This window comes from Ursus americanus, chromosome 28 (genome assembly GCF_024610735.1).
Source record: "Ursus americanus isolate L20-20 chromosome 28, mUrsAme1.1.p, whole genome shotgun sequence".
Taxonomy (NCBI): Eukaryota; Metazoa; Chordata; class Mammalia; order Carnivora; family Ursidae; genus Ursus; species Ursus americanus.
In genome coordinates, this window is record NC_142154.1 from 28,204,126 (window position 1) to 28,225,551 (window position 21,426).

Below are 21,426 nucleotides of genomic sequence, written 5' to 3' on the forward strand. Positions count from 1 at the left end.
AAGATGAAAAGGGGGGAGAGAGAAGGGTAGGAAGGAGAACAATGTCATTCCCGACCCACGGAGGGCAGGGTGGGCACTGTACCAGGGCTGCCATGGTCAAGCTTGGGTGTCTCCCCAGGGACGGGCTCAGCCCGGGGCCTGGGGAGAGACTCTCCCACCCCAGCTGCCCTTAGGAAGGGGAAAGCCTAGCACTTGGCTGAATGCTTTAACCAAGGCCAGTCATGGTTATTTATAATTTATACCCCATCACCTTCTAAAAGAGTTTGAGGCTGCTGAAAACAGCACGAGCTGAAAAATAAGAAAAGAAATCAGAAGAAGGAAAAAATGAGAGAGAAACCAGAGGTAAGGCCACTGGGCAACTGTATGCCAGCATCCTGAGCATTTATTAGACATGGGCCACAAACCAGCTATGAGCTTCCTAGCAGCCAAGGCAAAGAGAGCAACATACTTCGGCACTGCTGCTGGAACCCACAGAGTATTCGTGAGGGAGTGCACACTGGACCTTGGCCTTTCCATCAGTAAAAAAAAGAGTGGGGCTGGAGGAAGGACTAAAGGAGAGAAACATTGGCTGGGGCAGTGAGCAGAGGCTTCCTGGAGAGGGAGGGACCCACACAGGCCCTGAAAGAGAGGATGGGGTAGAGAGCAAGAAAGGGCATAGTAGGTGGGGGAACCACATGGCTGAGGTTGAAGGGAAAAACAAACAACAGAGGAGAAGAGGCAGGGCGCAGAGGGAGAACAAGGAGGCCTGGGGTGGAAAAAACTTCTTGAAAGGAGGGGATGAAGGAGGGGATGAAGGTCCACCCCAGGCCAGGCACCCCAGCTCCCCAGTGTGGACGGGACTGGCCCTGCTAGCTGGGGCAGAAGGAGCCAAAGCCAGAGCAGGCAACAGGCCAGGGGTCTCCAGGACTGGCCAGGTCAGGGACACAGGTCCTAACCTCTTGTACTAGATGGCGCCTGCCCAGAGCCCCTCCCCCAGCCGCTGGGAGTGTGGGCTGCTTCAGCTCACAGCACCCCCTTCTCCAGAGAAGTGCCCTCTGCCAGTGGGGGCCACTACAGGCACCACACACATGGCCCACAGTCAGCGACTAATTGATACAGGGTTACAAAAGCCCGGCCACTTTGTCTGGATGGCAATTCTATGGTGTGAACTCTATTCCAGGGCCCCCTGCACCAGCCCAAGGCTAGACTTTCCCTGAGACCATGACCTCACTCATTCCCGGCTCTCATTCCTGCCCCAGTTTCTTCTCTTCCTCCCTTCTCCCAAGAGCCCACCCTCAGTAAGTCTCATGTTCACAAATCCTTGTCTCAGACTTTGCTTCTAGGGATCCTGACTGACAATCCTCGCTCTGCAGCTCCTTCCAAGTTTGAAAAAAACAGGATGTTCCAAACTCCCCAGGAGGGAAATGGAAGGGGAAGAGAACAAGGGTTTACGGAGTACCTGCTAGACACCCATGCTTCCCACACATCATTTCAAGTAGCTCTCAAAGCACCCCTGTCCGGGGTTCATCATCAGAGAAGGAAACTGAGGCTCAGAGAGGCATAGGGATTTGCCCCAGGACATACAGCACGTCTGCATCTATCTGGGACTGGCTTCAAGCTGTCCAAGCTGGACAGACTCCACCGTTCATTTGTCACTTGCCTCCCTCAGTTGGGGGTGACTCCTTCCACCAGCTAGACCCCAAGCTTCCTTTTGGAAACGCCCTCCCCTCATTCCTGGTCTCATGGTTGGGGAAGGACAGACCCTGACCCCCAGCCCCTTTATGTTTCCAGGACCTGTGGACCCAGTTAAAAGGTCAGGACGATCCAAACAGGGATCCAACAGGACCTAAGAGATCCACCCCAGGACTTTCATCTGTTCTATCAAGAAAACAGAATTTGTCTCTAACCCTGACCCCAGGTTTCAACCTGGAAGCATGCTGACCCAGAAACTGTTGGCAGACATCTTGTGACCATGTCATGTGAAATGCTCCTAGGAGTGGAGCCATCACCCAGGAAGAGAAACAGAGAAATACAGACAGAAAAGAGTTCCTGGTCATATTGTTTGAACCACTGGATCAAGCCCTGCCTGAAGCCCAAACTACCTCTGGACCCTTCAGTTACATGAGCTGATAATTTTATTTTATTAAAGCAGGTTTTTTGCTACTTGCAACCAAGGGGATTCTGACAGACAAAGTTCAGAAAGGTATCCTTGCTATTGCAGAGACCAAGAAGGCTCAGCTGAGTATCCCCAGGAGCCAGGGAGTGAGCAGAGTGGGGAGGCCACCTACCGTGACTGCTACTGTGCCCTTCTGAGTCCTGAAGCTTGCAGAGTCCCCAGGTTGGGGTGAGGAGTGGGCTTGGAAGCTGGTCCAGGGGTCGCACAGGGACAGAGCCCTGTAAATGCAGGTGGGAGGCTATGCGGCCTCACAGACTCAAGGCAGCCAGGACATGGCCATGGGATCCCTGGAAAACAGGAGAAACAAGAGTGAGCAGTGGGGCTTAAAGGGGACAGAGGGGCCCGTGGGTGCGGGGTAGGGCAGAAGGCAGCTACACTTTGGCAAATGTGAGACCAAAGCCAACCAAGTTTCTCTTCATTTCCTCACACCTTGCCTCTTATCTTCCGTATTCACTGCAGCCTGCCCCCTCATACCTCTCCTTCCCCCTGTGACACCTCCAGGCTACAGAAAAGCAACTGCAGGAGGGCTTCCCTCTGACAGGAAGGGAGACGTGGGGGGCAGGTGTGGCCGGAATCCCTGCGTAGCCAGCACGTGTGTGCCTGCTGGTTGTGAGAGAAGCAGCTTCACCCTCGTGCTGCGGGCTCACTCCTCACGGCTCCTCTCCCAGCAGGTGCCCAGAGCCGGCTTAGGGCCTGAGGCAGCCAGAGCAGGACAAGATGAGCAAGGTGGCCATCTTCTCTGCTCTCTAGTCTAGACCTCTAAAAGAATCCTAGAGAGGACACTGAGGGAACCAGTGATGTTTCAGGTGAGGGCAGAGAGCATACCCAACTGCCCCCCAGCTGCCCTCCCACCTGAGGAATCAGGAGACCACCTACTCTGTCTTCATGCCAGCCTGTGTTGGACACTGTCCCTGGCTGGGGCCACCCCTCTCGGGGCCCATACTCTTGCCCAGCTTCTCTTGGAGGCCACGCTGGGACCTCTGAGGAGAGAACTGGCATGGATACTTCAGACTCTGGACACTACCAGAGCTCCGGGCCTGTGCAAAGTCATGAAGCCTTGTTAGGCTCTTAAGGAGTCTTCTGAGCTCAGGGCAGCCAGCCTTCTTCTTGGTTCCATCAGAAGCCATGATGACAGAGATCTGGAACCATAGCACATTTGGGCTGACTGGATTTCTGGAAATGTCTCTAGACCAGCACAGTCCAACAGAGCTTCCGCACTGAGGGAATGTTCTGTGCCTGTGCTGCCCAGTGTGGTAGCCACTAGTCGTGACTGGATTCTGGAACGTGGACAGTGGACAGTGTGACTAAGAAACTGATTTCAAAATTTTTATTTAATTACTTTATATTTAAATCAAAATAGCCACAGGTGGCTAGTGGCGACCAGAGGAGAGAGCACAGCTCGGGACCAAGCTGCCCAGCCCCTGGCCACAGCACATGAGGAAAACGGAGGTCCACAGAGAGGAAGGGATTTGCTCAAGGTCACACAGACAGAGTGTGTGAGCGAGTGATGAGACACAAAGCCCAAAGCAGAACCTTGTTCCTCCAGCTCCCAGCGCCACTGCCCGCCCCACGTGGCCTCGTGTTCTCCCCCCATGCTGGGCCCCGTCACACTGGATGCCCTGCCTTTCCCACCATGGTCAGGACTCACACTGAGTGCTCACTGCCGCTCCCCGAGCAGGCCATCAGGCCACCTCAGAAGGGACCCACTTCTCCCAACCACTGCTGCTGGCCCGTCCCTCTGTCCTCCCAACAAAGCAGCCTCCATCAATGTCCCTGAAGTTGCCTGGGGAAATCATCCGGCAGAGGGAAGGGCTCCGGGCACACAGATGTTCATGGAAAGGTCACTTCTAACAGCGAGATACTGGAAGCTGACTAAACACCCCACAACAGAGATGACAAAGTGCATTGTGACACCAGGGCTCAATGGAATATTACACAGCCATTAAAAGTGACGAACACGGAGACTGGTAGCGACCTGGAGCACTAGTGACATTGAGCAAGAAAACGGAGAATATGGGAGGGTGGGGGCCGGGCGCACTGAGCCCACGTGCATACTTGACCCCCCACCCCGTGCCGCAGCATCGTGGGGGGCGGATGACATAACCACGTCACAGGCAGTGTCAGAGGAGCCACGTGTGCTCCTGGCTACACGGGGAGCAAGGGCAGAGCCGGGGCGCGAGCTCTTGCTTTCCGACCCCCAGGCCAGACTTCCGCAGTGGCCTCTTCGCGCCTGATGGCGGCATCACAGGGGCCCTTCCTTTCTGCTTATTCACTCCTCTTATTTAACCAGCACGTTTAAGGGCCCAGCACCTCACGCAGTGTGTTCGAGATGTTGACTCGCGGAGTCTGCACAAGAACTCTAAGGTGGAGCGATTAGGATGCCCGGATTTTTTTTTTTTTTTTTTTTTTGATGAGGAAACCAAGGTACAGAGAGATGAAGCCACTTGTCTAAGGTCAAGAGCCCCTTGTACCCCACACACGTTCAGCAAGTTTCCAGCATTGTCTTCACAGGAAAAGGGCAAGGAGACACGGAGGGAGCAGCAGCAGCCTCGGGTGGGTGAAAATACAGGTGTGTGTGTGTTTTCCCTTTTAAATTTCATAAAAATTCTTGTTGCAATTGAAAGAAAAAAGTTCAAGAAATAAAATAAACGTCTCAAAATCTATCTTTCAAAAACAAGCACACACACACACAAAATGAAAACATATCAAGGTCGAGCTCCTGACGCCTGCAAGAGACCTCCACTGCAGACATAATCCACCTTCCAGCAGCCAAGCTCAGGTCTCCAGGCTGCTCTGCCCACTCCTGTCGCCCCGGCCACTCCCGCCTGCCTGGGCGAGATCCTCACCTCCGAGGTCAGCGGGAAGCAGCCCTGTGTGGAGCTGGGCTTCAATAAACACCTCCCGGCCCCGTCCGCACGGTGCGGCAGGCCAGCGGGCACGCTGCCTGTGGGCTCCTGCCCCTGGCAAGGGCTGACCTCGAGAGGCCACGGCATCCGGGCCTCTGCCTCCAGCTCCAGGCAGCCCCATTCCACAGGTGGAGCGACTGAGGCCGAAGGGGTGAAAGACCACAGCAAAGGTTGCACTGCTACCAAACGGCGATACACGTACGTGCGCACACCGGTGTGTGTGTGTGCGCGCACACGCGCGCACACGTGTGACCCATATGTTCACGCACGTCGTGTTTCAGGTTCAGGCCCAGCCCTCCCATGAGAGGAGCAGATGATCCCCAGCTTACCCACACACACTCACACGCACATGATCGCTGCATTGTTAACGGCTACTATATCCACAATTGTATAATCTGCTATTTCTCCTTTACACGTTTCTGGGTTATCTTTCAGTTTTTCACCACATACTTATTGAGCACTTACTGTATGCTAGGTGTACTAGAGGTGCTGAGGATTCAGCAAGTCTGATGCTCTCATGGGGCGGGGGGTACAGATGATAAACAAATAAACAAGGAAGATAATTGCAAAGAACAAGTACAATTAGGATCATCAAGCCAGGAAACAGGAGAGAGCGGTCCTGGGGTGGGGCCAGCGGGTGGGTCAGGGGAGGGCTCTGCGCAGGCGCCTACCTGAATTCGGACCTAGAGGATAAGGAGCCAGTCTCGCCTTGAGCTGGAGGAGAGCAGAGGCCGGTGGGAGGCCGGTGTTCTGAGGAGCAGCAGACGGCCCCGGAGGCCTGGCAGGAAGTGGGCAGACGTGGGGACAACTGTGAGAAATGAGGCCGCAGAGGGAGCTTGGGGCCTCAGGGCCAAGGCCAGGCCCTGGGCTTCACCTCCCATGTGATGAAAAGTCACCAGGGAAGGGCTGTGAGGTCTTCCTCGTTGTGTGAAGGTCCTGGGGCTGCAGAGTGGAGGCTGGATTTACAGGAGGGGGCACGGGCGCCAGGGCCCGGTGGGCTGCACGGCACATGGCGACGAGGCCGGGCCAGGGGAGGGAGGACTCGCCGGATTCAGGGTGCGTGCGGGAGCAGGGCCAGCTCCTCCGCAGTTGGCGGGTGAGCTCCATGTGAGGGAGTGGGGGTAAGAAAAGGAACCAGGGATGACTCCTCTCTTCCACCACACACATGTCCTGCTTTTACCACCCCCCCATACAATTTACACGATTAGAAAATAACACCGCAGATGAGCAAGTAGCACCCCCCACACCGAGTCTCGCACGCCCCTGAGGCATCTTACTTCCGGAGCCCCGGCTCTGTTCCCCGTCCTGTGTGTGGTGCATGGGGAGGAGCGGAGAGGTGGGTCCCCCCTCAGCCTGACAAGATCCTCTGAAAAGGCTGGACAGGAGAGGGTGTGGGGGGAGGGGAGCTGGCCCAGAGCAGGCCCCCAGCTGGCTGGACCTCGCGGAGCCCTTGCTCCACCCCTGCTAGCCGTGGGACCCTGGGTAAGTTCTTCCACATCCCCAGGCTCGGCCCCCTCCTCTTCCACCACCATCCTCCCACACAAGGCTGTGCTGAAGAGTCAGTGAGGTGAGACATGTCAAGAACTGGCATTTATAAATATTAGCATCCTTCCCCTTTCTGTTTTAAAAAGGGGGCCAAAAAAGCCAATTTGGGCTTAGACTGGTAAGCTTCCCATCCAGTCTAATAGAAATTCTAGAAGTGCTGCACAGAACCCAGGAAAAACAATGGCAAGTTTGAGTTCACTTACCAAAGAATCCTGCAGGATACCTGTCTGTCCCCTCTTGTCTGTTGGAAAGGATGACATGTGTTCCAGCCAGGAGAGAGGCCCTCATGACATCCTTATGGAGGAGGCAGAAAGCTAGGGGCTGACTCGCTCAGCGGTTAGCGAAAGAACCATGTCCAAGACCGTGGGAGAGTGGGTCACACTGGCTCCTGGGGGAGGATTCGCCCCCGGCACCGGCAGGGCTGGTCCTTAGCCCTGCCTAGAACAACTTTTTTGGCAGAGGCTAGGATGGAACTTTGAAGGTAGGTCCAGCCTGAGAGGGCTTAATTAGGGAGGCAGGGTTCCCTGTTCAAAGCCTTCCATGAACCCTAGGAATGGGCCACAGTATACAAGAGAGAGTTAGCAGAACCTGGGTAAGCTCCAAGAACCACTACACAGAGTGGCTAGGGACTCTGGTCATGGACTCTGTGGGGACACAGAGACTGGGTAAGCCAGGTGCTTCAGCTCTGCAAACAGTGCCGCCACTTCCAGAAAGCCATGCCCAGGTGTCTATGTACCTGTCTCAAAGGTCTTTGATAACGTGAAATCTGCCCATAGGGATCTTGACAGTAAGAGGCAGGCCTGGAACCCATGTTCACTGGGGAAGTCTCAAAAGGCCTGGGCAGGACGTTAGGTCCCTGACAAAGACACTGAGCACTTATGTGCCCACAGAGCAGAGCTAAGCCCAGTGAAAAAAAAAATTCTAGGGAGACAGATTTCTGTCTATCATGAGAAGTAGTGAGCTCCTTGTCCCTGGGGACATACAAGCAGAAGCCTGGGAACCATGTATGTTGGGTGGGGACTTTACCCTAAATAGGGACGTTGTTTTCAGCCATGTGTCTCTTTAGTTCTATCAGCAGGTGAATCAGGGCTAGATTGTATGGATCAAAGTGGGTGTCACAGAGAGAGATGGGAAAGCAAGGTAAGGACCAGAATAATAGCTATTATTGGTACTACATTATAGATTACTGCACGGTCCCTATATTTTCTAAATGGATCTCCCGCCCATCCCATGAGGTACACAGCGCAGGATGATTAACCCCATTTACAGGATGAGACAACTGAGGCCCAGACAGGAAATGGGAGCAGCCCAAGTTCCTACGGCACATCAGCCCCAGATTCCTCTATGGCCCAACTCCTACAGGGCCTTCCCATCCTGCATCCCCAATGGTCACCCCACCACCCCTGGCCCAGAAGGAGCCCGAATCTCCGCCTGGGGTTTCATCCAGCTGCCAAGACTCCTCATTCCTGGTGGTTAGAGGTTCTTTTCTGCCCATCCCCCTGGAACCTGGGAGGGGCATCTCAGCCCAGAAGGCTTCTCCTCCCAGGCCACCCAGTGCCTGCTCCTCCCTTCTCCCCACTTCTTCCCCTGGTAGGCCAGCCACAGCCCCTCATGTGGGTTCCTTCAAACCAGACCTGCATCCAGACACTAGGCTTTGCCCAGCAAATGAACTCAAGGAGAAGGGTCCCTCCGCCTTGCCCTCATTCTTCTCCTCGCACCTATGCAGGTGGCTTGTGAGTGGGAGATCCAGAGCCCACCCTGCCAGGCACCCCTCCTGACCACCTTCCCTCTTCCTAGCCGAGAGGGGCTGAGAGAGAGGGAGAGAGGGCATCTGGGCAGGGGAGGCGGGAGCATCTGGAGGAGAGGACTCGTGGGGCAGCCGCGCCTGGCGCCCCTCCTCGCCACAGCACGCCCTGAGCCCTCAGGATCCTTTTACTTTCCAGGTGAGGAAATGAAGGCTCAGAGAGATTAAGGAACTTGTCCAAATTCAAAATATTAAATGGAACAGAAGAAACAGCTTGTGAGTCCTGGAGTCAGGGTTTGAACCCAGGACCCACAGGATCCAAACACCTGGCGTTTTCACGTGCCCCCTGCGGCCGGCGCAGAGGTACAAGGCGGCTCCCACAGGCAGCCTGGTGAGCAGATGACAGGGGTGGGATGGCAGGACAAAGGAAAGACACAGGGCAGCAGGGATGGATGAACTGACAAGTGGATCCTGTAGGGGCCAGAACGAGACGGCTCCAGAAGCTACCCTCTTGATCAATGAAAGGTCACCGAGTGCCATCTGCCCCTCGAATCTAGCCACCAGTGTTCCCTGGATCCTTCCCCGGACATCCAGGCCTGAGCAGCAGATGGAACCTCCCGCCTTAGGGGTCTCCCCCTCATGGAGGGTCCCAGGCCAGGCCCCTGGGGGCCCGCCCTGGCCCAGGGGCAGGCGCTGGGCAGAGGGAGTAGGGGAGCCAGTTCTAGCCCGGGGCAAGGCCATCTGCCCAGCTTCCACGGGCCCACGCCCAGCTAGAGGGTCTGGCGTCCAGACTGCCCACCAGGCACAGCACACCCTCCGGCCCATGGGGCTGAGCCGGGCGCTCCCGTGCCCTGCTGGCGGCCAAGAGCAATCCGCCTGTCCCCAGAGCATGCAGGGTTTAAGCAACAGCCTCGCGACTGAATATTTAAGAAGGAAAATACCTTTTTTTTTTCCAAGAAAGAGAGAGAAAGGGAGGGAGGAGGAAGCCCGCAAAGAAGGAGGAGGGAAAGAGGGAGGGAGAAACGTACCCCATCACTGCAGTCAAGGTCACAGGCATCGTTGTGGGGCGGGCGCGGGCAAGGAGCCTTTAATCTGAGAGTTCAGGCTGAGGAAACTAAACGCTTGAAGCCGGAGTACATTACTGCCCTGAATGATCTGTCGGCTTCTATTAGGCTAAATATCTCTGTATAATGGGGAATTATCCTCTGAAAAGGCAAACTGCCGGCCTCTCCAGGGAGGGGGCGCGGCGGGAACCTCTAGTCGTGAGGGTTCTCCCACGGGAGGGGGAGGGAGGGAAGAACAGGACCAACTCAGAAAGCCACCCCCCACCCACACCCCCTCCCCGGAAAGTCACAGTCAGCAGCTGTTTGACGCTTCTGGCAGACGCCAGCCTCCCTCCCCCTCTTCCTCAGACTCTCCCTCACTCCCTCCACTAAGGAGCCTGAAAAGATGCCAGACCTGGGGTAGAGGCCTGGCGATGCCTTGGTGAGAGCAGGTGACCCTGGGGGAGTCCCTGAGCCTCTCTGAACCTCTGTTTCCCCATTTTTTAGGAGGCGCTAATAATCGCCACCTGAAGGCTGTACCCGTGCAGGGTATGAAGCTGGCCCAGGGCCCAGCAGAGTGGGCACCCAGGACAATTTCACTCATGCTGTTCTGCCCACTGGTGAGGACCTCCCCCTCCAAGTCCCCTCCTCCTCCTCCTCACTCCTCACTGGGCAACAGCACCTCCTCCAAGAAACACTCCCTCCAGGAACCCCACTCATGGTATGTCCCACAGCCAGAAACCCACCTTCTGCCCCCCCCCGCCCGTGTTCAACAGTTGTGTGCCTGTGGACACTCCAGCCTTAGGGGTTTCCTCGGACCAGGGCAGCACTGCCTCCTTCCCATCCTCTCCAAGCCCCCTTCTCGGACAGGGCACCCAGAACTCTGCCCAGATTTAGGCTCGGAGGCAGGGCCTGGGTCCCCTGGAAGGTGACATTCAGGGGAAGGCGGTCAGCACCAGGGAAGCAGAGCCAGCAAGCCAGAAACCCCAGGACATGAGTCTGTGAGAGCAAAGTGGTGGGCAGACCATCTGCAAGACTGTCAGGGCCCAAGGCAGGGCTGGGGCTCGGTCAGAGCAGCACAGAGGTGGGACTCAGTGCTGGGTTCCCTGCACAGAGCTGAAGTGCTGCAGGCTCGGGCCAGGAGGACTCTTAGGGGTCAAGAGGGGCAGCGCTGATCTGGGAGGGGGCAAGAGTCAAATGGCTCTAGCTGGATGGGGAACAGGGCAGGAGGGCTAAGAGCCAGGCAGGGTGATGGTGCGGACCCTTGCTCTTCCGGATTCCTGAGCCACTCTCAGTCCGCAGGAAACCCCTGGGACAATGCAGAACCCCTCACCACTGATACAGCCACTGCTGTTGCGAGGCACGTGTCTGGGCCAGGAAGGCCATCCTGCGGGCAATTCCAGAACCAGTGACTACAGCCCAGTGGAACATCAGAAAGGAAGGCCACTCTGAGGGTAGGTAGAGGCTGCTGTGTGCTCCCACGTCCCACTGTAGACCCAAAGGTCCAGCCCAAAGTCCTCACAGCCTGGGAGGGCAACTTACTCCTTGATTCATTCATTGATTCATTCAGCAAATGCTAACACTTTCTGTGAACTAAAGGTACAAAATTCCCAAGATCCTGCAGCAGGGAGTTCACAGTCTAATGGGACAAGTGCGTAGGGGGAGCCCACAGGGAGATAAGAGACAATGACTCAGGGACTATGTGACAGTGAGAGCCCAAGTTGCTGGGGTACAGGGTAGGGGGGCCCCCAATCCAAGGCTGGGGTTCTAGCAAGGCTTCCAGGGGAAGGGTCTTTGAGAAGGGCAGCAAGGATTGAAAGCAATGGGGAAGGGTCCTGCAGGCAGAGGGGCAGCCTGTCCAATGCCCAGGGGAACGAATGATGGGTACAGAGGCAGACAGCTCCTCTCCCCCAGAGAGGGCCTCGTGTGCAGAGACAGGGGTTTAGCTCTTATCCCAAGAGCCGTGAGCAGCTTGAAGAATAATAAGTGGGGCGTGACAGGCCCCAATCCATGCTTCAGAAATATCACTCCAGCTGCCCCCCGGGTCAAGGATGGATGACACAGGAGAAGATAGGAAGCAGTGAAAAGTTAGGCCTGAGGCAGTGAGCAGAGGACAGAAGGTGGGGCCCAAGGCAGGCAAAGGGCTGGAAACGGGGGAAGGAAGCAAGAGGGACTTGGGAGGCCAAATCTGCCAAGCAAAGGCCGCAGTTCTAATCCTGCGGTGAGACAGCAGCAGTGTCCCACCCAGCATGAGGGGGCTCGGGGCCAGACAGCACTGTCAGACTTCGCGGGCCATTTCAAATCCAGTAGTTGCTTAGACCACACAACATTCAGGTGAGCCAGACAAGCCAGGGATGAATGACTTAGTTCACTAATTCAACAAGAATTTGTTCAGTGCCCGCTATGTTCCAGGCCTTGTTCTGACCTACTCAGCAGAATGGGAAACTGAGACCCAGGGGTGCTGCCCAGGAAGTTCCACGGCCACACAGGGTAGGTGGGCGTCCACGGCTGCTGCCAGTCTCCAGTGGTGAGAGCTGGGCAGCAGCTCTCCGGTCAGCCCGAGAGACTGCGGGGCTGACCGGAGATGGCCACTGCTCGGGGCACTCGTATCCCCAGACCCAGGGAATGGCTGGGAGCAAACGCCAGATAGGAGCCGTGGAAAGGAAAGGCCTGACAATGGGGGCTGGCTCGTGGGCCGGGACAGGAATGAGCCTCAGTCTGATGTGGAAGCACCTCTTCCTCCAAGACAGGGGGGAAGCCAGAGAGAAAGTATGAAGCGAAAGGAGGCAGGTTCATGGTGGAAAGCGCTGATCTCCTCTATGGGCAGGATGCCCGAAAGGGCAGGAGGGGTACAGAGAGGGAATGGCAGGGCCTTCGGGCACTAAGAGGAAGGGGCGTGAAGGCAGTTCCAGAGGGTAAGAGGGGCAAGAGTGGGCACATCAGGATGATCCAGAGCTGGGCTGGACCCCCTGAGGTGGCTACAGGGAGGGGAGAGGCAGGGAGCCCCAGCAGGGAAGAGCAGGCCCCAAGACTGCCCTGACAGGTGCCCCGTGCCATGGCCTCAGGCTGCCCTGTGCTCAAGGGTGCTAAAAGTCTCCCCAGAGTGTAGGCTCCCAAGGGCCCAGCCAGGTGTCTGGAAAAGCCAAGAGCCACCTAGCTGCCTCCAACTTGCGCTGCCACTGATGGGAGCCCCTGGGTCAGCACAGGAGCGGCTCCTCCACACTGCTTCCCAGCGGGGACCTTAAGGCCAGCCTGTCCACGCCCAACACTTGCAAGCGGCTCCTTACTTCCCTGGGCCCTACTCTCCTCATTGCTAAGCCCGGGAAGCGCCCACCTCTCAGGGGCTCAGGTAGGGAGAGCAGTACCCAGTGTCCTGTAGGTGCACCCAGACACCTGTCCCCTTCCCATCCCTGGTGGCGGGGCCTCTTGGAGTCCAGTCCTCACAGAAGCCCCAGTGCCCGGCACACGCTTTTACTCAGTTAACTTTTACTGACCTGAGTCTAACTGCTAACCAGCTGGTAGCGCTGTCAGCGATCAGAGTCTTGCCCGCTGGGGAAGGGGCGAAGAGGAAGGAGGACATCGGAGGAGGACACAGCAGACGCCACAGGGAGCTGGCATGCAGCTGCCGCAGAGGCCACGGTCGTGGGTGGTGGCAGAGGCCCGGTTCTCACCACACCCGTTAGGACTCCGTAACAATTAGGCATGCTGGCAGGGGAGCCGGTGGAGGGGACTGAGAGCTGGGGCTGGGGTGCACCCAACTGGAGGGCCCCTGGGACAATGAGCCTCCTGGCTGCAGGCCCCCTGCTCACACCCAGAGCCTCGTGAGAGGCTCCTCCTACTCCCTCTTCCCCACCTTGGAGTCCACCCCGCCGTGTGCCCTGCCCAAGCTAGAGCACTGCAAAGAAACGGAAATACGTCAAAAGGAAGGAGGAGCCACTTCCGGGAGAAGAGGCAGAGCCTGGAAGGCTTCACAGAGGTAGTGGCTTTTAACTGCTCTGGGCCTCACCCTGCTCTTCCATGAAATGGGACTGCTATCCTCCTCCTCCTCTTACTACTCCCAACAAGAATAGCTAAAGCATGTGAAGCACTAAGCCTGCGCTAGGCTCTGTGTGAGCACTTGGTGCCCAGAGAGACTGAGGTAGAGAAGAGCCCGAGCCTGCTCCGCTCCTAGACTCCCTTTCCCTGGACCGACTTGTGCACGGTCGACTGGGGTCTAGGCCTTGGGCGGCAGGCAAGGTGTATGTCACTGGTGGCCAAGGCCTGCGAGTTCCCAGTGTTGGTAGCATTACTCTAAATGGCCCTCCTGAGCTGGGTAAGTGGAATGGGGCTGGGGGCTGCAGGAGAGATGCTTCCAGAGCCAGGTCAGAGGCAACAAGGTCAGAGGCCACACAGCATCTGCGGTGGCAGCTCAGTTTGGCCCTCATGGTGTACAAAACACCGGTGCTGAGCGTGGCCTATACCTGCGGCTTCCCCTATGCTGTCTTCCCAGGACCAACCTCACCCACACACCAGGTTCCTGAAGTTCTCGGGCTCTAAGCAGGCAGGGGTGGAGGAAGAGGGAAGAGGGGAAAAGCAGCTCTGGCCATAGCTGTGTGTCTATGCTGGAACTGCACACCAACCGGGCCGGTGTGATTATTCCCACTTAATGAGGAAACGGGCTCCCGCGGGTAATGCCCCTTGCCCAAGGTCATAGCTGGGAATGGCTGAGCTGGGACTCACACCTAGGACTGTCTGTTCCTAACAGACCAGGAGATGCCAAGGGCCAGAAAGGCTCACGGGGCTGAAGGTGGAGGACTTGTCAAGCATAATCAGCAGGCCCAGGAGGGGTGTTTAAGGGTGGACTCTTCCTGACACTCTCCCAGTGCTGCAAGTTGTCCCATACCCAGGGCTGGCAGGGGGCCAGGCCGTTTGAGAAGATGAGGCAGGAGAAGGTGAGAGAGGTCTCTCCTTTGGTTTCCAGCAGCCTCTGCTCCACTCACTCCTGCCTGAAAGCATCCCATTTTCCTGGTAAGATGGGGCACCTAGGAGGCCTTACGTTGCCAATAGGGCTTGAGAAGGACCTTTGCATAGGGCCCGGGGTGGGGGGGCAAGGGAGTGTGGTTAAAGGGAGATGAAGCTCAGCCCAGAGCTATAAGGTCACCTGTGGGCTGAGGCTGGTGCAGGGAGAAGGTCGGGAAGGCCCAAGAGAACAGAAGTCACAGGGCCTGGACTCCCACTGTAGAGCACCATCCCTTTGAGTCCTCAGAGGTGTTCAGTGTCCACAAGCCTTCTGGGCCTGGGAGAGGCACCACCTAGGAATACCGGCACTGGGAGAGAGGACGCTGAGGACAGCCCCTTCCTCTACTAACACACCATGTTTCTTGGCACAAGTGTGTCTCCCTCTCTGGTCCCCAGGTGCCCCATCTGCAACATAAGTTATCCAGCCCTAAAGGCTGGCGGACACCTAAGGGAGGTGGCAAGACCCCAAACAAGCCACGCCTCCCAGTGCCTGTATTGACTACAGGCTATGAGCCCAGCACGATCCTCGCTGGCCTTCCCTTACCCTCTCAACAAGGCCATGATGCAGATATCAGCACTCGATTTGCCAGGAGAGCAAACTGAGGCTCGGGCATAAGAAGGGACACTCCAAAGGTGTCCAGGAAGAGCTGCAGACAAGCCCTACGGACCCGGTTTTGTTCAGCACTGGACAGCTCTTGCCTGCTGCCTTTCTGCCCTACCCACCCCACCGCCCCCCACTGCCGTATACACACAGCCTCAGCAAACTTCACCCAGCCTTCCCCACAGCTCCAGCTATGCTCATCTCTCCTGGGCTCCTGGCAGGGCTGCGATCAGTGCACACAGCCCTAATGGAGCCCTTGCTCCCTTTTACTTTTCTGACTTAAATCTCATTCTCTCAGCAGCTTCTTGAGGTCAGGGAGCTCTCGCCCTCTTTCCTTTCTATGCCCCAGTCTGGGTACATAATGGGGACAGGCTTTGGAGCAGGCAGATGTGGGAGAGAAACAGGCTGGGAAACTCTAGGCCCATCACTCTAACCCCCTGAGTTGTAGCTGCCCCTGCTGGGATATAAGATGATCCTGTCCACCTCACAGGCCTGCTGGGGTTTCCATCTCACAGGGCAGGTAAGCCATGCAAGGGGCTGCTGCTGACCCTCCCTCGATCCCCTCCCTCCTGAGACTTCACTCAAATTCTGGACCACTTCTCCGCCATGAAACTGTCCAAATGACTTACAAATGGGCAGACTTTTATCACTGAGAAATGTTTGAGAGGGGTCAGGAAGCCCCATGAGAACAGCTGGCCCAGTGCTCAGAATCCCACCTATTAGAATATGATTGCTCTGTGGGCTTATGAGCGTTCAGTTTCCACAACAGCTTTGAGCTTGGGAGAGAGAACATCTAGGAACACTGACAGTGAGGGATAGGGCCATGGGGTGCTGGTCCCTCTGCTCTACTAACATACTATGTGGCTTGGCACAAGTGTCTTCTCCTCTCTGGCCCTCCGCCACCCCCTCTGTAGTATGAGGTGTCCAGGCCTACAGGATGCAGGGTGGCCCTCTTCACACTATTTCCTGGAGGCAGCAGAGGAAAATGCCTGTAGGGGTGATGTCAGGGGTGCTGGGAAGGACCCTCCAAAATTCTCAAATTCAGGACCATGATATCCAAATGCCTCCACTCGGACTGCCCCCTTCCCTTCCCTTCTAACAAAGGGGCAAAGCCAAACTCCTGGGCTTTCTGGGGCCCTACCAACAAGCCCCACCCATTCCCAGCCCCTGGAGGACAGGACCTGCCTGCATGCCTTAGACTTTGGAGGAGCATCTCCTAGTCCATCCTCAGGCCCAGCTGGCCCACCCAGGGAGCTTCAGTCCGAGGAAGGCTGAACTGACAGCCCCCGGTGTATATGGAAAAGAGAGTAAGATTCCATGGGGTCCTGGGCGGGAAGAGCTCTGCTGAGAGCTCCCCTCTGCCCCAGGGAGGGATGCTGAGGGAGCCTAGAAAGGGGGAAAGGGACAGAGAGATTTATCCCAGCTCCACCACGTAACCGGCTGGCTGACTTCAGAAAGTCCCTTCACCTCTGAGTTCTAGTCTCCTGATCTATAAAATGAGGAGAATAAAACACACACACACAGTGTCTGGTACACGGCAAGTTCTAGAGGAGCTCCGGACATTATGACCTGATTCCTGGCCAGGGCTTTGGCCTTTTCACACCAAGGCCCAGAGTAAGTGACGTCAGCCTTGGGCACTTAAATAATAAGCCTCATGAGGGAAGATGAGCACTGAGAGCTCAGAGGGAGTATGGCTGAGGAGGGCACCGGGCCTGCCCCGATGGGACTCCACCTAGAGAACCAGGCTGAGCCCTGATCCTGGTCACACACTGAGCCTCAACCCTGCTCACATACGGATCCCTGATCCCAGTCACATACTGAGCCTCAACCCTGCTCACATACTGATCCCCGATCCCAGTCACATACTGAGCCTTAACTCCGCTCACATACTGATCCCTGATCCTGCTCTCACATGAGCCCTGACCCTGGTGACACACTGAACCCTGACCCAGTCACCAGCTACTGTGGCCAGTACACCAGAGGCCAATGTCATAGTTGGCCCTAAGGAGGGCTGCTGCTCTCCCATCTTCTTGTAGAAAATCTGCTGGGTTAATCTTTCATCATATGAACTGGCTCATGTCTGTGTGTGCCCCCTAGTCCCTTGTCCCTCCTCAGACCTTCCCCATGCCACTGGCTTCTGCCTTGATAGTGCCCCCCCCAAGCCCACAACTAACTCACGATCCATCACTCTGGCCATGTTTTCCAGGCCCCCTAACCAGTTCTATCCCCTGACCACAACTCCACAGTCCAAGCGTTTGGTATGTTTTTCCTCTCTGACATCAGAAGATGGAGATCCTGGAATGCCTGAGGAAAAAGCCTTAGGCCTCATTCCTTCACTGGGCTCTCGGTCCAGGTGAGGTTACTAGGGGTGAACGGCAGCCCTAGGGCTCCCATCCTTGTCCGGTACTTTTTCCACCAGCCCTCTGACTGCCCCACCCAGTCAGCAGAGGAGGAGCCCCAGTGGATGGGGTCTGGCAAGCCCTAAGTCTCCTCCCAGGTCCAGGAAGGGAGGAGGAGGAGGCTGAGCCCCAGGGAGCCACCCTGTGCTAGGCTCCTCTGCCTCAGCTCAGGGCTAGATTTAGACCTCTTCTCAGGCTGAACAATTGAAAGACTTCTCTAGATCCCCCTGGCATAATGGGGGAACAGAGCTGAGCTGCCCTCCACCCTCCCCAGGGCAGCTGAGGCCTCCTAACCAAGGGCACTAGCAGTGTAATACTGGGGAGAGAGTCCGAAATTGAACCCAGGTGTGGCCCTGGGTGAAGACCAAGGTGGAAACCCTGGGAGATGCCCTCCCCACACACACCTAACACCTTGCCACTCACAACACATCCCTTCAGGCAAAGCACCGCTCTTCTCAAAGATAAGACCACATGAGGGTGGGGTCACCTCGAGAGGTGATGGCTCTGGGTTCATATTCTGGCCGGGCAACACCAGCCGTGTGGCCTTTCTGAGCTTCAGAGCCATCATCCGTAAAACGGTGATAAGAATGTCAGTCACCTGACTGCTACCACGAAGATCCTCACATCCCTGTCACCTCCCCTGATATCCCCCCCGATATCCCACAAACACCTCATCCCTCCTCTTCCAAGCCCTCTCCTCCTCTGCCAGCATCACTGTTTCTGTGCATGTCTCCACCACTGGCCCAGCTGTGCAAGCCAGAAACTGGGGAGCCCTTGGGACTCCTTCCCAATTCCCTCACTCCGACCCAGCACAAGTCCTGAATGTGTCTCCAACCCAACCGTCTCTCTGCACCTCCATCCCCAGCCAGGCCCACCACCTCCTGCTGGATACACCCTGTGTCCTTGTGCCTCTCCACTGTCCCCCCACACGGCAACCAGGGCAGTATCACTGAGCCCTAAGTTAGAGGAGGTCCCTTCCCTGCTTGAAACCCTCCATCAACTTCCTCTTAGAACAAGAAGCACCCACCCTCCTTACCATGGCCCACAGATTGTGCCTGACCCAGCCCCGCCACCTACCCTGACCCCACCTCCTCCAGCTCTCTTTCTCCCATTCCATGAATTTTTTAAAAAAGACTTTATTTATTTATTTGACAGAGAGAGACACAGCCAGTGATAGAGGGAACACAAGCAGGGGGAGTGGGAGAGGAAGAAGCAGGCTCCCAACGGAGCAGGGAGCCCGATGTGGGGCTCGATCCCAGGACTCTGGGATCGCGCCCTGAGCCAAAGGCAGACGCTTAACGACTGAGCCACGCAGGCACCCTCATGAATTTTCTTCCAGCGCCTCAACACACCAAGGTTCCTCCAGGCATGGAATGTTCTTCACCCCTCCTTGCACAGAGCTTCCTCCTCATCATCCATCTGATTATAGGATGAGACACTGCCTCAGAGAAGCCCTCCCAGACTGTGCTGTCTCAGCAGGCCACCCCCACCTCTGTATTCTCTATCATTCCCTTGTACCACTTGTCACAATTTGCAATTACACATCTATCTGTTTGTTTACTTGTTTATTATCTGTCCCACCTCCACCCCCACAAAACCTGTGAGCTTCGCAAGGGAAGGGGCCACAGCTACCTTGCTGCCAGTGCCTGGAACATAGGAGTTGCTCAATGAACAGGAATCCCCCCTGAGGTTCATCACTCAGGAGCAGAGGAGAGAATCTGCCCTCCCTGCTTCGCCAGGCAGTCCCAGAAGCCGTATCTGGAGTCCCAGAGGAGGATGTCGGCAGACACTAGAATTGGCACAGCTCTGCCTCCCTGGCCAGAGCCCACAGCGGTGGCTGTGCCAGGATGCCATGCAGACCCCCTGCAGGAGACAGGGCAGCTGGGGGCTGACCAGAGCAGGGCCTGCAGCAAACCATGGCCGTACGTGTTGTGAGCACTGGGACCTCCTGCTCCAGCCCAAGGGACAGACTTCCAGGAGGAGGAGGTTGGGGAGGAGACACCTTCTGCCCTCAGATGAGCCTGTCTCAGAGGCAGGCAGGGCCCCTGCCCCTAGGGTTCACCAGTTTGGTCAAAGAGACTTAGCCATAAGGCCCAACCCTCCTATCATTCGATCTCTGCACAAATCTGTCCCAGGCAACGGGCACTGCTTGGGCACTGGGGGTGCCAGAGCGAATAAGCCCAGCGTGGTCCCCCGAGTGACTCCGGGGAGAGGCACCACACAAATGTAACTCCCTCCAGCCCATCTATGCAGGGCCTCCAGCGTCCTGAATGGTGAATAGGAGAGGGGACGTACACTCTGTGGTGGCAGTCCAGGGCTGAGGGGGCATAAGCAGGGGCACCTAGGCCAGACTGGGAGGGGGCGAAGGGATCCTGGAGACAGATGCTCCCTAGGAAGATGTCTGTGCTGACGAGGTTGGGGAGGGGTGCAATGGCCGGGAGGGTCTGGGACAGGCCAGTACTAAACCCCGACTGCCCTGTCCTCCTTCCCAGGGGCCTCCTCACACACCCTCCCCCAACTCCGGACCACCAGGCCTGTGGTCCAGGGAACCAGATCTCTTTCCAGAGCTGTCCTATCACAGGCACAGCGGCCCCCTTCCCAAGGGAGCCACTCTGCCAGGCTCCGTAGACGTCACTGACATTTCCACATGCCGCCAACCCCTCACTGTGGCCCACCTAACTAGTCAGTGGGGACCAAAGTGGTCCCAGCAGCCTATCAGAATGCCAAAAACTGAAAAGGTCAGGACAGCAGAAAAAAGCCCCATGGGGGGGGTATCTCCAGTGAGGGGCACCCTCAGGCCCTCATTTCTCCCTCTACAGCTCCCCTGACACATGCTGGCAACCTCGGGGGAGGGTAAGACTTGGGAAGGAGCCCCAGCTGTACCCACAGCTCTGGTCTGGGCAGAGCTGGGAAGGGGATTAAGAGAAAGGAAAGCAATTATCCCTGTAACCACCCCCCAAAACACACACACACATAACCCCCTGGGCAGGGGAGGGGGGAGGAGTACAGGGGAGGAGAGCCACACTTACCCAGGGCCACCAAGGGACACTGAGCTGTTCTTAGTCTCTCCTGGGGCAAGGGCAACAGCATGGGTTCACTTACCACTATGTGCCCAACACCAGGCATCCCCCACCCATGACCACAGCCCATGCTCACCACGACCCTTGAAGAAGAAACAATCCCAATCACTCTGCACGTGAGGAAATAAGCTCAGAAAGGTCATGTGACTTGCCCAAGGTCTCACAGCCAGGGGAGAAAGGAGCTTAATTAACATCAGGTGAACCCTGAGACAGCAGGAGTTTAAGCCAGACACAAAAGAAGTCCCCCAAACAGGTCATACAGAAGCACTGATTCCAGGAAGATGATACCAAGAAGATGGGCTGGGGTCCCTTCTCAGGAGGGATCCCAGCTGGGCAAGGGGCTGAGGCCAGGCGCTGGACCTACTGACCTCAGGGGCCCCCCCTCGCTGCAGTTTTCAGGGGCCACCAGACAAGCTCCGCCAGGCTCCAGGAGGGTGGGCTTGGGAAGAGGTTGGACAGTCCCCCACAACAGCTGGGGGAGCTCTGACCATCACGACATGAGCACAAATCCAAGCCCAGGGCCCTCTGCAGCTCTGCTCTTTCTGTGGGAGACTCTGACTTCCTGGGGCCACCAACAGAGACGAGGGTGCCCAGATCCCAGGGGACAAGGGGTCCGAGAGGATTAAATGTGGGAGGGGAGGAGCTCAGCCATAGTGGCCAAACTAGCCAGTTGTGAACCCTGTCCTGCGGTTTCGACACTGCCAGACACCAGCTCATCTAGAACCCCCATCTTGAGCAAGGTAATTACAGTTCTTCCTGTGTAATGAGATGGTTTTTAAAGGCCATTCAAAAGAAATGTCCTATAATGAGGTGAAGGGGTTTATAGTGCTACACGTCAAGGCGGCTCGTAATTGGTGGGACCGAGGCTGAGTCCTGGAGCACAGCCCTGCGAGTTCCGAACCTAAAGGGCGAGAAGAACAGGAGAGACTCCCAAGCCAGGGAGGTAAGACAGGCC

General features: G+C 56.7%; 1 protein-coding gene across 3 annotated transcripts in view; it reads right to left on the reverse strand.

The window, feature by feature from the left end:
- The window catches only part of LINGO1 (leucine rich repeat and Ig domain containing 1), a 190,172-nt gene that overhangs the window by 73,737 nt on the left and 95,009 nt on the right, over positions 1 to 21,426 (reverse strand). For all 3 annotated transcript variants that reach the window (XM_087856766.1, XM_087856767.1, XM_045795136.2), the window contains one exon: positions 2,268 to 2,442. The gene's annotated coding sequence lies outside the window, so the exon portion shown is untranslated. The remainder of the gene's footprint in view (positions 1 to 2,267; positions 2,443 to 21,426) is intronic.